We start from the raw sequence: 19,030 nt of genomic DNA, 5'->3' as shown, positions 1-19,030 counted from the left end.
ACACTACACATGCAAAACATGTAGTTAAACTCAAGATAATGCACATAATTCCCTTGAACAACTTTCAAGAGAGAATACAAAGTAACGTAAATACACTTTGCAAGCAATACACCAAATAGATGTATTACAAGAAACTACAAGATTTGAGAGAGATATTATGTCTCTTTGATGGATCACAAAGATGTAAATTCAATGAGAAAGCAAGCAAAGAGATCATCAAACTGCCTTGAAAATGATCTTATAGCATGAGCAATCAACACATAAACAATTGTACAAAAGGATAATCGATTATCATCAAAAGTGATATTTATATTTGGAAACAACTTTTGTTGACCAAACCATAATCAATTAATAATAATGATAATTGATTATCCAAATTAAGATAATTGATTATTAAAATAGATAGTCAATTAAAGTTCATAAAACATTTTTAAAAGTTTTTGAAAACCAATAAACATTTTTTAAAGGTTGTGGTGACTTGTATTTCTTAAACATGGATCAAAGCTTTGTTATATGCATGAATCATTCTTATTCAGTCATGAAAGTGTATAACATACTATATAATAGGTAATTTTTCATCATCAAAATCTTCAAGCATCTTTATGTGATGAACTTGATCAACATGATTAATGGGTGCACGCATTTACAATTGCATATTTTGTCGTTTTTGTGGAAGTCTCTCAGTATTCTTTATCAATAATTTAATTTGTTGAGTAAGAAGCTTATTTTGGAATATAATAACATCATTTTCCTCCAACACATAGGTCACATTCTTTTGTGCAAGCTTATACTTTTGAAATTCATTATGACTATGAGAAATATTCTTTACAATCTTTATAGCCTCCTCTAGAATTTTAAAATTAATTTTCCTCCAGCCAAGGCATCAAGGATAAACTTAGTGACTATCATGAGTGAACTATGAAGGAAAGGTACAATCATATTCATCAAGCCCAAGACTAGGACATTTTCTTTCTAAATCTTGTAATCTCTCCTAAGCTTTTGTAAGTGATTCATCAACCTCTTTATCAAATGTGTTGATCAAATTTGGTTTGTTTTACTTTTTTCTATTGGAAAATATTTTTCAAGGAATTGATTGACCAAGTACTCCCATGTGGTGAAACTATTGGGTGGGAATGACTACAACAAATAACTTGCTTTCCCTTGTGACAGTAAAAAGGAAAAAATGTCAATTTAATAGTGTCGTCAAGCATACCTTGATATTGCATAGTGTTGGTGATGTGAGTTGATTTTAGGATTGTACATTTTAATTGGTTGCTTTTGTTTATGATTTTGAGATTAGCAATTTAAGGTGAGAACCCTAAGAAGATTCTCACTGGACACGAACTTAACCAAGTGATTAAGTGTGAAGGTTCACTTTAGGAGGGCAAAGAGAAAAACACAAAGATAAGGTGATTATGATGTAAGGGGAGGAAATTAATAAGCATAAGATGAAGCAAGGAATGAAGAAGATGACCGAATGGAAAATGACACAAATAAGAACACAAACAAGTAACATAAATAGCGCAAGGAATGATGGAAAAAGAGATGAGATGAAGGAATTTTATGGTGAAGATGATCACGCCACTTGGAGGGTGGGAAACTCCAAGATAAGTGAGGAAGAGACGCCACTTGAAATGTTCACACACTCAAGATAAGATCCAAAACATTTAGGAGACAAAGTTCACTAATCACTCAAGCAGAGTTTCTTTACTATGTTCAAAATCTAGGTGTAAATACATGAGGTAAGACACCCTATTTATAGGAAGGGGTGCCTTGGTGGGCAAGATGGGTGAAGGGTAGAAATGGCAAAGGAGAGGGGCTACCTATGATGTTGACCATGGTCAAAACCGCACCTTTAGGCATAACTTCTAGAAGGTAGGTTAAAAACCCTAATTTTAGGTGTCTTGTCTTGAAAAAGTGGGCTTGGTACAAGCCCATTTCACTAAGTACACTCCATTTTATGATATGTGAACCTACTCTAGCTTATTTTGCTATTTGAACCCTAAAAGTGAGCCCAAATTATTTACAAACATGTTTTTGTCTTTTAAGAAGACCAAAAGAAAAAACAATTGATGTTCTGGTCTATATCAAGTTCTTCTTCTAGTGAGGTCCATCTGATATTTGGTGTGGCATTGACTTGATTGTTGAGATGACTGCTCACAATGTGAATTGTCTCTTGAGTCCTTGGTCATCTTGTTGGCTACTTGGATTGTATCAGTTGAGAATCATGATGAAGTTAGAAAGGTGTGCATGAAGATTTTCATTACTTGCACCAAAGAACTAGCTTCCTCTTATTAGATTCAACGAGGATGGTTTGATCTCAAGGTGTCTAGCATTAGTTATGGGTCTCAAAATGCTATTAGATACATGAGGCCCATGGTGTGTCATATGGTCAACCATGGTATGTCTCACAAATGGGGTTGCTCCTCTATAATTGGTTCAAACATGGTTGGTGTAATTTACAGGTTGTCCATTTGGCTTTTTTTTTAGTTATGTAATCTTTCTAAAGATCTTCTCAATCTCAAGCTAATAGGAAAATTCAACCTTGTAAATCTACCTCACATAAGTAATAAAAGCTCCTAAGAAAAAAATGAGATCTAATAAAAAATAAATAAATAATAAACATTGGTGTTGGTCCATCTAATTTTGATGATGTCCTATCAAGTGTTGACACAACGAGATTGTACATACAAGATCATCCCACATCATACATTTTGATATTGCCATATAACCTTCTTAAATGATCAAGAAATATCCATTAGAAATCTACCAAAAGATTATGTTCCAACAAATATAGTCATCTCTAGCTTCTATAAGTTGGATGATGCAGCAATATCTATGTTGATTCCCTTTCTTCAAAAGTAAAATGTTGTTGCTCCTACGAAGATTCTTAATGATGTACAAATATTTTCTTCTTCTTTAAAAAAAATATGTATATAGAAATATATGTTATAATTTATAATAATATTTATAAATTTACTATATATTAATTAAAAAATATAATTATTATAAACATATAATGTATATTATTATTATGTAAATTATTATTATTTTTGAATATATAGATGCGATAACACGTGTATTTTCATTATTATTATTATTATAATATTAATTGCATAACAAGAATAATAATAATAATCATACCATCACTACTAATATAAATTGCATGTCTCATTACTTGTTCTCCCATATACAATTGTCTCCCATGTATAATGTATAATAATAATAATAATAAATAATAATAATAATAATAATAATAATAATAAATAATAATAATAATAATAATAATAATAAAAAATAATAATAATAATAATAATAATAATAATAATAATAATAATAATAATAGATGTGTGTCCATTACAACTTATAATAATTAATTATGCTAAGTTATAACTGATCATAATTATTTATTCTTCAAGCCTTTTTAAGCAATGTTGAAAATATGTTTAAATTTGATGTAAATTCTAACTTTATTATTACTAAGTGTATAAGCCACGCTCTTTCATACATGAAAACTATAAATACTTGAATACAATTTGGTTCTTAATCAAAGTATGTGAAAACTAACTAAAGTTTTCAAATATCAACCACCGGATCAACTTGTTCAACAATTTTTACTTTCTAACGTTCCAAAATGTACGTTCGACAATCTATTTTTACTTTCTTAACATTTTCATAATATAAAAATGAAAAGAGTATTAGGAAATTTATTTCCAAAATATTAAAAAACTTTGGAACATGTGTTGGAAAGTATATTTCCGATTGTATCCTACCGGAAGCAGTGCCCTGGGGTTCGAAGACTGAAAGAATCAAAGGGTTAGTGTGTGAGTCCAAAGAAAGTAACATATATATAAGGATAAATATGTTATTTTAAATAAAAGAAATCAAAAGGGTTTTAATATTAAAAAAGGGGAGTGTAAATAGAAGGAACCTACTTATAACTTGGTTGGGATATCGGGCCAGTTTCATTGGGCCTGTTTTGTGGAGATTTGTTTTGCACATCCTATAATTTTCTTCTGCACCCCCACAAATATGAAAACCTTCACTTTACTCTTCTGGTTTATGAAAAAATGAATTTTGATTTATTTGCCAAAGAAAAAAAAAACTTTGGGATTGCAAAAAAAAATTTAAAATTGACTTATAGATTATGTAATATAGAAACTTTTTGAACTTTTGAATTATATAATCCAAAAGTTTTTTGACTTTTAGATTATTCAATTTGTAAGTTTTGTTCACTTTCAAATTGTGCAATTTACTAAATTATGCAATTTACTAGTAATTTTTTTTTGGTATGAAAAAAGTGATTAGATTGCATAATTTGGAAACGGTTTTTACTTTTGGATTATGGAATTTTTAAGTAATTTTTATATGATTTTTTTTTTAAATTATACAATCTAAAAGTTATTTATCATAAAAAAACTTTCATATTGCGTAATTCGTGAGTCTTTCATATTGTAGTATCTAAAAGTTTTTTTTTAATGTAAAAAATGACTTTCAGATTGTATAATATGGAGCATTTTCTTCCTTGAGTCCATTCATGACATATCACATAAATAAGGTAGTAGCGACGATAAAGGGTGACAACGATGACAAAAGGTGACAACAATGACAAAGGGTGATGGTGGTGACAACAATGACAAAGGGTGATGGTGGTGACAATAACAAAAGAGGTGGCGGTGGTTAGGAGTGACAACAACAAGGGAGGGAGACAATTTGATCTTTTAACCACTCTTATTGGGGTGCACATGAAAACTATGAGGGTGCAGAAAGAAATGTTTGTGTTTAAGCTGAAATCATATTTTGAATAATTTTTTCTACATGCCCATAATTTCCATGGACATCCCAAAAGATAGTTAAAAGACCAAATTACCCTCTTATTGTTGTTATCCCTTGTCCTCAACGTCACCCTTGTGTATGTGTTGTGTTATGGATGGAATAACATTATGAATTATGTAATCTAAAAGCCAATTTTTATATTAAAAAACTTCTAAATTGTGCAATATGACAACTTTCATTCATGCAAAACTGACTTACAAAAATAAAAATAGCTTTTGAATTGCACAATTCAAAAGTCATAAAAAAATGACTTTTAAATTTCACGATGTAAAAAAAACTTTTAGATTATAAAATTTAGAAGTAAAAAATGACTTCTAGCAATCAATAAACTTTCTTCATAAAAAAAAATAGGGATTATATAATCTGAATTGTGTGTCAAAAACGACTTTTCAATTGGACAATTCAAAAATCACTTTTTAATAACAAAGTGAACATTTATTTTTCATATTTATGGGAGTACAAAAGAAAAAATATAAGGATGCAAAAAAATAAATCTCCCATTGTTTGGGCCATTGTAGAACTTAGATTAGAAAGCTCAATAATTATTACTTTAATTTTTATTAGTTTTTAGTAAAATAAAAATATCATTTGGCATATTAAAATGTGCTATTTAAGTGGAAAAGAATCCGACCTATAAAATAATTTTTTAATTGCTTCTTTAAGGATTAATCTAAAATGTTCATCTTAATATTACAAAAACATCACCTATTTACATACTACATTAATTTTGCATGTATAGACGGAAACAACCAATATAAAAAAAATATTTTTATAATATTAATAGATAATGTTAGATAATTTAAATTTTTTTAGAAATTGATCAAATAATCATGTTTTTAAGAAAATAAAATCGTTAAGAAAAATTTAAAATGATGCAAACACAGAAAGGACTAATTAAAGAATTATCACAATGAAATTTATCACTCAATAATAAATAATTTTAAAAGTATATTTTCTTAAGGGGCCTTAAACTAGTTGGAAGTTTAGGAAAAACAACACAAGTTCTGCAGAAATATAAACCCATTGAAGGCATTGAAAAAAAATATGAATATGCCCCACCAACACATGTGACCACTTATTGATATTGGCCAATGGTTATATATTTCAGCCATCAACCACAAAATAATCCTCGGATACCTACTCATACCTAGTTTGTACCCTTTTATTAGTGCACTTGTTTTGACTATAAAAAAAACCTAGTCGATATAATTGACATCAACAAAATGAAAAAAGACAAGACATTTATTATATATAATGTGATAAAAGGAGAGAAATATAAAATAATATTAATAAATTGTATGATAAGTGCAGTCCCCATCCACAGATATATCATCTCTACCAACTATAGAGAGAAACCAGATGAAGCCATTGCGTATTCGCATCAATGAAAAACGACTTAATATTAAGCTCGGAAGTCTGAAAACACACATACAACATACAAATAAATAAATATATATATATATATAATGTAGTAAAGGAAGTTTTAATAGTTGATCTTGCAATAATAGTTTGTCTGACTGATCTCCATGTAACTGCACTATCCCAAGTGTAAAATACATAACCACTAGTGGATTTTGTCTCATCTGAATCAAAGATCTAGTTAGCATCACTGTACACAGCAGGAAATCCACTATATTCAATGATATAATCCATTGTATCTCTTAAGTATTTCGTGAGTCTCGCAAGTGCATCTCAATGATCGTGACTGGAATATTGAGTGTACATACTTAATTTACCTACTGCATAAGCAATATCTGGTTTAGAAAAGCTCATTAAATGCAATAAGCTCCAAACTATTTGGGCATACTGAGTTTGAGAAATAAATTCTCTTATGTTCTTCTTTAATTTAGAGTTAGCATCATAAGGACTGCTCATTATCTGATAAATGTCAAATTTCAGTAATATTTCATATTAAAATATAAATACTTATGAGTATTAATTGCTAAAATAAGTATAAAATAATCCATAATTTATGAATTTATACCTTTTTACATATTTATGATTTTTATTTGAATAACTACGATTTATTCCCAAATTTGTGTTAATTTTAGGATTATAAGGAAGAATGGAGATAATTAGGCAAAAGGAAAATATACAAAGCTGAAAAGATGAAACCCAATCCCTATTTTTCCAATTGAAGCAACAACTCTATGACTTGTTTTCTTGTTAATTCTTGCCATCATAACAACTCACAAACTTTTAGTATTCTGTTTTATATTTAGTGAATCTTTTACTTGAATATTCAACTATTCCTTGTGGGTTCGATATCTGTTCTTAAGGAAACATTATTATTTCTGACAATGTGGTGCACTTGCCGTAAAAATTCATCACTGAGTTAAAGTCATAGTAACTAAACTTCTTAAGAAGTTTCTCAGTGTATTACTATCTCCCTTCCTTATAATTTTAACTTCTAGAATCACACTTGCTTCACCCATGTCTTTCATCTTAAACTTAGATAAAAGAAATTATTTTGTTTTAAAAACAATATCATTGCATATACAAAAAATTAGCATGTCATCTACATACAAACATATAATGACATCCGAATCAACAATATAAGCGAAATACTTAGATTCATTAATAATTTTAGAGATGTTCAATACAAAAAGAACTTGATCACAATATCCCTTTCCCACAAAAAAAACATTGTTTTTTGTCATAACAATCTTGTCAGATTCAAATGACACTTTAACCCCAACTTTGCTTAGTAATGCTACAAAGATCAAATTAACTCTAATTGATGGTACATGTAGCACATCACTCAAGTTTTGCCAGATGTGAGCTTTAGAAGAACCTTTCCTTTTCCTAGGACATGAGTTGTCCTGGAATCATCGAGATAAACTTGTTCTTCTCCATCCCCCACACTTGTATAGGAGGTAAACACATTTCTGTTTGCACAGATGTTTCTGGTAGTCCCAGAGTCTACCACCCATTTTCTCACATTTGTCACAAAATTTACTTATGAAACGACTGTTACAATGGTATCTTCCCCTTCGGCGAGATTTGCCTTAGGAGGATATTCGTTTTTGGCCTTATGTCTGCGTTGAGGTGCATGGTGACCTGCTTTCCACAGACAAAACAATTACTCTTTTTCTTGAAAGTGGGGTTAGTTCCATTGGGATGAGAAAATTTATTATTATATTTTTTTTTGTGATCAGATTTTTTTCTCCTACCTTTTTGGAGTTGGTTTGTCTTCTACCATGTTTGGCAGACAAAGTTTTGACCTTTACAGTAGCACACTTCTGTTTGTGTCTTCAATGATGATGTGGGTGATCAGATCTGATAGTGAAATCTATTTGTGTTTGTGCTTTAGTTGTTGTTTGTAATCAATCCAAGATTGCAAAAGCTTTTCAATCAAGAGTTTGAACACAATTTCATCAGGTAATGTTATGCTTTCAACTATGATATCTTCAAGCAACTTGTGATATTCGTTTATCTGGATTTTTATGTCTTTGTCTTTGATCATCTCCCAGCGGTAGTAGTTTTCGATCATGAACCTTTGTCTGATGACGTCTTGGACAATGTATTTGAGGATAAGGGAATCCCAAATATATTTTGCTTCCTTGTAAGAGCAATAGACATCGAACAAATTGTTAGATAATGCACTGAGTAAGGTGCGACGACTATACCTTGTTTGCATGGGTCCAATCATCAATTTGTTTTGCAAACATGCTTGAGTCGGGTTTAGAAGTCATAAGTGCGAAAGCGATTCCATACATGTCCAAGGATGGACACACGTTCTTCCCAGGGTCGGAAATTTTGACCGGTGAAGACTTCAATTTTTGAGATGTCGGGAAATGGTTTTGCAAAAATGGTTTGCGTTGCGGAAACAACATTTGACGTTTGAGTTGTTGTTGTTTGTATTTTCAACCATAAATCTTTACGATTGTAGTAAAGGAGGCTTTAAAACACGAACAAACTTATTTCCCAAGACATGAGTGATGATATCATTGTCCGTAAGGACTTATCTGTGATGTATTGCAAGTCCCCCAGTATATAACAGGAACTTTTTGGAAATTTTCGAGGATCAGAACTAGCAAGTTACTCTTAAAAGAGTAAGAACCCAACAAACCCAAAAATATTATAATTTAAAATAAAAGAATAAAAGTGAAAAGGAAAAGTGAGGAAAATGAAGAAGAAGAGAAAAGAGGAATGTGAGTGTGAGATGAGGAAGATGAAGAAGCAGTGAATATGTGTTTCTGAAGGAGAGAGAGAGAAAGGTTTATAGTTTTCATATTAAGAATCCAATTAACATTTAATAAATTAAACTTAAAAGTTAAAACAATATGTACATAATCCACATATTTTCTCTTTAAGTCGTATTATAATTAAACCTTAAAATTTCATCAATTTTAAGAAAGAAGATGTTGAAGATCCTAATTGACTAGAAATAAAAATATTTCATAAGTATGTGTAAATCTTATCTTATAAGTCGATTTTATAAGATCGAATTAGACATAAAATTCACTTTTTAATATGGTATTAAAGTTATTTAAAGTCTATTTTAACGAGAGTTTGTTGGACTGATCAGATCACCTACTATCCATTATCAGATCACCCATTATATAGATAAAAGTATATTAGAAATCTCTAACTAAAATAAAAATATTTTATTTTATAATATATAAGGAGATGCAAATATCATCTTTATCTTATGAATCAATCTATTGAGTTATACATGAAATCTAATTCTTAATAGAAAGACACGTGTATTAGGAAAGAAAACCTAGATTGTCGTACGTAATTAAACAGAAATTAATGGGTTGGTGGGTCTTGGAATAGTACCATAAAATGTCTACTCGATTGTCTAATCGGGAAGCAAAGTATACTGAGAACAGTGAGCACTCACTGAACCTATACTTGATTATACAATATCAGGAGAACTCTGATTAGAGTTGCACCTAAAGCATTATCGTCTTTGACGGTTACCTAACTACAAAATGGACCCGGGGAACATTGAAAAGTAGAACTTTCTCATGGTCTAAATTAATGACCTTAATTCTTACCAAAATTATTGATTCTGTCAAATTGATAGAAGTGCTTAGTCATGTAATCTTCTCATGCAATAGCAATTTGACAACTGACAGACAAATTAAATAAATTTCGTTATCTCATTCTCACTGGACCCCGTCAAGCTGTTATCTATATTTTTTCTAAATTTTTATTTGTTTAAGGACAATGCTAACAAATCTCTTTATAGTACAGGTTAAGACATCAAAAGTAATCTGTTCTAAGAAAAAAAGGTTTATTGATACAATTTCAGCCCCAGTTTATGAAACAAATCTTGCTCAAATTGAATAAATATGATCAACAAGTTGAATAAAATTATACAAACACCTCAACCTAACTTCCAATGCACCTATTTTATAGTTTGTATTTAAAACATTTGATTTCTCACAATCCTGCTATACTGTAAACACATTTCTTGGAATCTTGTTCATAGAAGGAGTAGAAAAATAGAATTACATTGTATATTAAAGTTCAAGTTATAAACCCTAAACAAAACTAAGCAGCATAGGGATTCTGCATAATCATTTCTGTCTGTCAATCTTTTCCTCCCTTATCTTCTTTTGGGGTGGGGCTGGGGAAGGAGGAGTTACATATGGACAAATCCAAAAAATGACCCTACTGTAAAGTCTATATACAATTTGATGATATATAATTGTGTGTGTGAAACGATATGCGATTGCATTATACTGTTGAATTGCTCGATAGCTTGTTTGTCCTCACAGGAATGAAGTGAGTTCAATGAATGTGGCAAACAATTTGAAAAGCAGAATCACATTTTTCAAAGATGCCGAAATTATCCTAATCACCATGGTCCCTGGTTATCAGTGATGTGCATAAAATCGCAGACAAGGAATGAACAAACTCCTTGATTAATACCAAGTGAAACAACTTGCATGCATGATTAGGTCTGTATTCTAGAGCTAGGGTTTAAATTGCAGTCTGAAACTTGAATTACGGTCCTGAAATGAAGGTTTATATGATTCACATTTATCTATATAATTTCTTATAATATCAAGATTTTTTAGAACTGATTGTGTGAATGCTAAGCGTTGTGTTTAAAATTATAACCGATAATTACTTGAAGTTAAACATGGAGCCATCTAGCTTGATTTTATTATTTTAATAGATGACTTCCAGTCAAAAAAATTATCAAATTACCAATAAAAAAATCACCAAACAAAAAATAATTTTAAAATAAAAAATAATTAATTATTATATTCATTAAATTAAATCGTATTTTATAAATTAAAAATTATCAGTATCTAAATTTATTTATATTATTAATAAAAATTTATAAACTAAGTTCTAAATTTATATTAGTAATATTGAGAAACTAGTTTATATATTTGTATTAACAGAAAAATTAATTTAGATATTAATAATTTTTAAAATTATAAAATAATATATAATTTAATTAATAGTAACTAATTATGGTTTATCTTTATAATTAATTATTTTTAATGTATAATGAATTTCATATTTTACCAAAAAGCAATGGAGGGGCCAAAGAGATCAATATCAACTATTAATAAAGTTTTTTCATAAACATGTCTAAAATGATAAACAAACTATCTAGATTTTCGTGATAAAAAATTATATATATTATATAAGTAAATTTTTAAAATTCTTACTCCTTCTATTGACAAAGTATACTTACCATGTATTCTTATTTGTTTTTATCCATGGGAAAGAATCGTACTCATATACTATAAATTTTACAATAACTCATATAACTCATTTTTATTAATTTAACATACCAATCACTCCATGTATAAGTTATTTCAATTCCAAAAGAAGTAACATACATAAACAAGCATTAAATATTTAGATAAATGTAGTTATTTTAGTTATGACTAACTGGTGGAATGAAGAACATAAGAGTTGAACATGTGCAATCAAAATCATTGTGCCTTGTAACTTTGGAACTTTGGCCAATATTAAGCCTCCATGACCTTGGAAATAACATCACTCTTGGCCTGGCCAACTGTGTGTCCTGGGTGGACCATCACCTTGGTTGTTATCTTGGTGACAACATATAAGCAACATGGTGACCATCTCAACAATAGATCCATGGCAGCAAAACAAATTCAACTTGAGTATGATGGAGTTGAAATATGAATTGTATGTGATATATAAAGCCACTTTGTTACTCTGTATGATATTAAAATAGGCGTGGCTTGTACTCTAGGTTCTTAGAAGCAGGAATAGGTTTTGGTGAATAACTACATTACAAGAAAAGAAAAGAAAAGAAAATCATGCAATAAAAATTATTTTTAAAGAAAAAAAATAATTAGTTGTTATAGTGACTAAATTAGAGATCATTTTAGAGATAAACTATTTTTGGTTTTTAAATTAGTTTTTATTATTGTTAAATGGTTTCTAAATTGATATATGTTAGAGATCCCATCGACCAAAGATTAGAGTCTTTCATAGTATACAAATGAGTGCAAACCTCACCTCATTGAGCCGTTTTATGAGGTTGAGTCAGACTTAAAGTCCACTTCGTAATATGGTATCAGAGCCTTTCATAGTATATAAATGGGTTCAAACCTCACCTCATTAAGCCAGTTTTATGAGGTTGAGTCAGATTTAAAGTCCACTTCGTAATAATATATCTAATTACAATTAGATACCAATTTAAAAATTATTTAACAATAATAGAAACTAATTTTATTTTAATTTCTAAAATGGTCTCTAATTTAGTCACAACAACTAAGTATTTTTTGTCTCTAAAATTTAGACCCTAGTATAACAAAGTTGATTAATTGAAATTTTTAGATTATATTTAGTTAAAGTATTTTTTAATTATAATATATCAGATATTAGCACCTCATCCGGTTTTATTAATTATATTAAAAAATCAAACAAATGTCATGATCAGCAAAAATAATTAAATTAGATAACTTTAATTCATGAAATTAGATTTCTCGTTTCATATATTCACAGTTAATTAAATAATATAAGTGGTTATATTTAATAATATTGTTTATAATATGGTTAAAAATGCAATTTCTACACCAATATACGTCTGAAAGTTAAGTCTACATGTTTGTTACAATTAAGACAAAAATATATTTATTTATTTCTGTAGAAAGGACTAGAGATTATATTATAAAAAAATAATTAATCTAACAAAATTTTGAAAAGGTCCGAGATTATTTGCAGAATTTAAAACACTGACATTTGTTATGAGAATATTAATTATAAGGGTTAGTGAAACTAATTGTTTATCAAAACAAACAACTTTATATTTTGATGATTATGAATAAATTCATAAAATAACTTATTATTTTGATTAATTAATACTAAATGGTTATTTGGCAGAATAAAATATAACTCATCATTTTCAGTAACCAATGTAATTGAATACAAAAATGAAGACTTATTTTATAGTAGTCCCCACCTAGATATGTTACCAAAATCTCATCTAATATCTAAGTTTTCTCTTTATACTTGTAACTATCCAATCGTCAACCTCATCTCAATTGTTGATTTTTCCTATGCTGATCCATTAGAAAAACAGCTCATTCATCTCAATCCCTTCACCTTCTCTTATTCTATTTATAAAAAACCCTAAGAAGAAAACTTTGCTTCCATTTCCTCCAATTAATGCCAAGTTACAATTTTTTTTATCAAAAAAAATAATAAACAAATATGAATCATTTCAGGGATAATCTAACCCTCTCCTGAAAATCAAACAAAATAATAAAAAAACTCTAATAACAGCGGGCAGCACACCACCAGCCAACATCCATCAAGGAAAGCAAAATTAAAGAAAAATTCCAAATCTGATACATGCAAACTAAATGATCAATACACCAGTCAGAATAAGAAAAACAAGTTGAAGGTACCTTGGAGGCAACCCAAGAGCAAACCTTTAGTTGAATAAGCGCAAAGACTTTTGAAACATTCACCATTCCTCTTTTAAAAATTACCTTATTCTTGAACCTTCAAATCTTACTTACTGGAACATGCAAATAGTTCCCCAAATTACATTAACAGATTCAAATGCATTACACATCCTAAACTGTAGGAAATTAAAAGATCATAATGGTCCACAGATACCAAACCTAACCAAGCGTAGCACTGACTTCAAATAAATCATTCTATTCTGCACTCGAAAAACAAATGACGCCATGACTCATTTTCCACCCTGCAGATAATACATAAAATATTCTCAAACTCTATCCCTATTCTTACCAAATTTTCCTTGATGACTAATTTACCAATACCCTCCAAATAGTGACTTGGGCCAAATACATAACCTTAATCATCCAAAACTCAACAAATCAGTGATCCAAAACTTTCAATTACAAGTATTAACAACGTAGTAATATTTCCCTAAATAAGGAAACACAAGAAAAACTTTTTGCTGGAAAAGAAGTTAAAAGTATTATTACTTAAAAAAAGCTATTCTGACGTGCTTTTGTGTTATTAAAAATATTTAATCAAACAGATTAATAAATTGTCAATCAACATATTGTCCATAGATTATAACGGCAATAACAATGACATCCCACTAATTAATACATCTTTTAACATACTATTTATTATTAAGAAATAGTATTTATTTTATGACCCACTAAATAGAGAATATAAAACCTAATATATGGTCCACATAATTTAATGAGAACTATATGAATGTGACTAATTCCTAATAAAAAAGAATATATAAAAGTAATACCATTATTATAGCATTCAATTTCAGCAACTAAAATATGTGTTAAGAAAATAAGTGAGTTAAACACTAATCAACATTCGTTGACCTAGGTAGTTAAGAGAGTCCAAATCCTTCAAATCGTGGCAAATATTGAATTTTCTTTTGCTGATTTTCCCATTAACAACTGTATGTTAATTAAGATAATAATCTCTCATGGTGGGAGAACTATTCCATCAATTGGGTGTATGGATTCTTCTTTGTTAGATACAATTTTTTTTTTAAAAAAAAGAATTAGATTGCAGTTTTTTTATTAAGGATTGAGATACCTTTATTATTAATTTATATTTTCTTTTTGGCTGATAAAAGAAATGAATTGGGTGTATTGAAGTAGGTTAGTAGGTGATGAACTTCTTTGGAGGTCCCAGTAGACGAATGATGCATGAGCATTATTGGTGTTTGTTTTCCTTCACATTTGAAACAGATACACAGCTTTCAGAAAGACCAATTTATATGTGTGATTGATGAGGATGCACATGACGATGGCCCTTTTGTAGAGAGGACAACAATGTTTATCCCTCTGTCTTAGGCATGCATGTGTTACACTTGCAACTGCATGCAGTCTCAAATTAAGCCTTGGAAGATGAAGACAAAAAACATAGAAGTAGAAGACTTTTTTAAGGAAATAATATGTGTTCCGGTTAGGAATATGAGACCTAGAGAACTATTGAAGAGTTTCGTCTTTTTCTTTTCTTTGGGCAAGTTGCTAACACTTCACTGTGATCCTTCTAGTCCTCGCGTCACTCCTTCGGTTTCGGTCTCTCAGTCTTGGGTGAATGTCAAATGGGGAAGGTACCTGCAGAAGGCGCTCCGACACTCAAGTCAGTAAAAAGGGTATTCGACACTTGGGGGTGTACAGTGATAATGACGTACCTTTCTTCTTGGAATGTGTGCGCTATTTATATTATTTTAATGAGCTTACCTTATTGTGCCAGATTAGTGAAGTGGATCGTGCTTAGAAGGGTATTACTTAATTCTTAATGACGGTTTAACTTTATTGACTTTGGTTTGAACGTTAATGAATTAGGTGTGTCGGTCAGGCAAGCCGTCCGTATACCTTTCGGTCAACTCGGTTAGGGAGACGAGTCGTGGTAATGACCGGTCAGTCTATACCAGTACAATATTCATTCCATATTTTTATATTAAAAGTTTTCTTTTTTAAGTTATGATAAAATTATAATAAATAGAAATGTAAAAAATAGAGTTATTTTTAATTTGTGAAATAATCCAAACGTAAATGCTTAGGATTCTTTGTTAGCGGGGCATGCATGTAAGCTGAAAAGCAAACATGGAACTACAGATGAATTCATCACATCATTCATCATCAATTATTTGTAAACATCAAAGAGACCCGTCAAGTCATTTCCATTTGAAGTCCCTAACGAGAAAATTATATATATTTCTCCTTTTTTCTTTCACTTTTACACTCATGATTTGTTATCGGGTCAATCAGAAGAGAAATTATACAAATGTTTTTATAATTAAGAGGAAAATAAGTTTAGAATTAATATATAAGATGAATTTTTGATAAGAGACAAATTCTTATCAAAGAGAATTTACGTACAATACTCTTGGCCATGTTAATTAGGAATCTTCATGAGAGTTCACATACATATGAAAGCCATAAACTTGATGGATGGACTACCACACTGTCCCTATACAGTTATGAGATTCAACACCACTCATAGTAATAAGGAAGAGACACATGCTCCACTTTCCTTTCTAAACACACCCATGTGCCCATGTTCTAACTTTCATTAATTCTATATCCGTTTTAGCTGTTAGGGAAAATCATTTTATTATTATGGACTTCCATTAATTGTACTACTTGCAAGTATTAAAGATACCACATTGAATAAAAATTATAATATTTTATAATATATAAATAAATGTAAATTTTAATAAATCATTTTATAAGATTAATATTCACTTATTTGTACCTTACAAACTATGAATAACACCCTTATCCTTCAATGTACCTTCTTATCCTCAAATATTTGGACCTCTAAACTTACATTTCAAGATAATACAGTAGTATATCCTAAATTCATTCAAATCATCATCTACTACTTTATCCATAAATTGACCTTTTTCTTTAATAAATAAAATAGATTTTCTCTCTAATATGTATAATTGATATCTAAATATATAATGGCACTTTCTAAAGTTTAGTACCAAAAACAGATTATTTCAATTAATTCAATGCGTGAAGCTTATTTTAAAAAATCAACAAAATTAATCTAAGAAAAGAACTCATTGCTGAGGAAAGTCTTGTGGTCAACCCATAATATCATATTCAAGAAATTGACCTAGTAAAAATAGACTCCAAGTTAAAGCTAATTTTAACCTGGCCCAAAAAGATCACATAATTAACATCTTACCTTATCAGATTAAGTTGACTAAACCTGACCGAAAGAGTCACATTAACACCCTGCTTGTTCATCTAATCAATGAATTTGAGTTAAAGTTTAATTAAACCTGACCCAACTTGTTCATCTAATCAAATTAAGTTGAATTAAAGTATAATTAAAACTGACACAACTTGTTTATCTAATCAGATTAAGTTGTATTAAAGTTTAACTAAACCCGACCCAAGTTGTTCATCTATTAGTTAAAGTTAAATTAAATCTGACCCAAGTTGTTTGTCAAATAATACTATATGTTAAACTAAAAGCTAAACTCAATGTGACCCAACAGGTCACATTAGCACCCTACTTGTTCATTTAATAAACTAAATATTGAACTAAAGTTACATTAAACTTTTTGACTCCTGTATTTGTCAAACTAAACTGTGTTTAACTTGACCCATCTAGTCAATTAAAGCCTACTTTTGAATCTAATCATTATATTGTGTTGATACTCAAGAAGAAAAGATGATTTGTGGCACATCATCAATAGAATCCCCACCAAAGATAAACAATAAAGTTGATAAACTAGGAAGATCACTTGCTATACTTGTAGGGTCTTTGAATGACATCAAACGAATATTTTCAGAAGTAGTGGGAATGAAAGTAATTTTGATTGACATGCACCTCTACGGCTTTAGCTTAGTATAGGGCAAAACAAATTTGTTGTTACAAATGTACTCTCTCCACCCATTTTGATTTTGAAAGATTAAACCTTCTAATGTGATTAGGTTTAGACTTTAGACTCAAGTTAGTTTGTATATATGGATAAAGGTAGAAACATAGAGAGAGCATTTTATTTTATATATTATTATATTATAAGGGTTGATGTAACATATTATCTCTTTTTATATGTATATTTGAGGATTGGTTCGTTGATTTGTAAAATTTAATGGTGTTGAATAAATTGGTTTGGTCTAAGGATTAGAATATCCCTTAAATGTTTTTTTTATTATTTACTTTTTATTGATAAAAAAACCAATTAGCAATAAATCTCAACTCCTAATTTATCTTCTAAAATGATTAATTAAAAAAAATATTTGTCAACAATTTTTTTTTAGTTATGAGTCTATAGTATATGGTGTCAACTTTAGTAATTGACACTTTAACCATTATTAAAATTAAATTTTATCAATCAATATTGATTATATATATCATTTAGATATTTAAAGATATATGATATAATAATTACTTACTTATATTTTAATAATACATTATAGGTTAAAATAGAATAAAGTGGTAATTAGGGGCCACAATATATCGGATTTAGTGGATCAAACTAGGTAGTTTTAATTTCCTAGTGGGACCTGATTTATTTAGCTAACCTCAACAATTCAGAAGCTAGGAATGAGTTGGTACGTTGACTTATGTTATTAAAGTTAAAAAGTTTATTAGGTTTTTATACCAAGTTCGTACTATAATTTTTTTAAAAGTTTGTATGTTTTAAAAAAATTGAAATATATATTTTGTGATTACTATATGTTTATTTTATAACTCAAATAATGCTAGATTCTTCATCTTGACCAAGAGATTTGTTAACTAGGTTTCAAGAAGTAACTTCAGCTCAAATATTACAAATTTTTCATTTCCTAAAAAGGTTATCTCTAAGTCTCAAAGAACTTATTTATATAAATAAAAGATCTAAAATAGAAATAACTAAGAAAATTATTAAAAAAAAACAATTTTAGAGACAAAATATTTTTAGTTTCTATATATTGACTAAATTAAATACTATTTTAGAGACTAAAAAATTATTGGTGTCTAAATTAGTTTTTATTATTGATAAATAGTTTTTAAATTGCTATCTAATTAACTACCAAAGTTTTAACTTTCAATTATTTAGATTCTAAAGTTGGTAGTTAATTAGATATTAATTTTTAGAAACTATTTATCAATAATAGAAACTAATTTAAATACCAATAATATTTTTAGTCCCTAAAATAATATTTAATCTAGTAAATATAGCAACTAATTATTTTTTATCTCCAAAAATTTGTTTTATTTAATGATTTTCTTGTAATATAATCTAGTATAATCAATTATTTAAAAACCATTTTAACTT

This window comes from Phaseolus vulgaris, chromosome 2 (genome assembly GCF_051622355.1).
Source record: "Phaseolus vulgaris cultivar YP4 chromosome 2, ASM5162235v1, whole genome shotgun sequence".
Classification (NCBI taxonomy): domain Eukaryota; kingdom Viridiplantae; phylum Streptophyta; class Magnoliopsida; order Fabales; family Fabaceae; genus Phaseolus; species Phaseolus vulgaris.
This window is presented reverse-complemented; position numbering follows the sequence as displayed.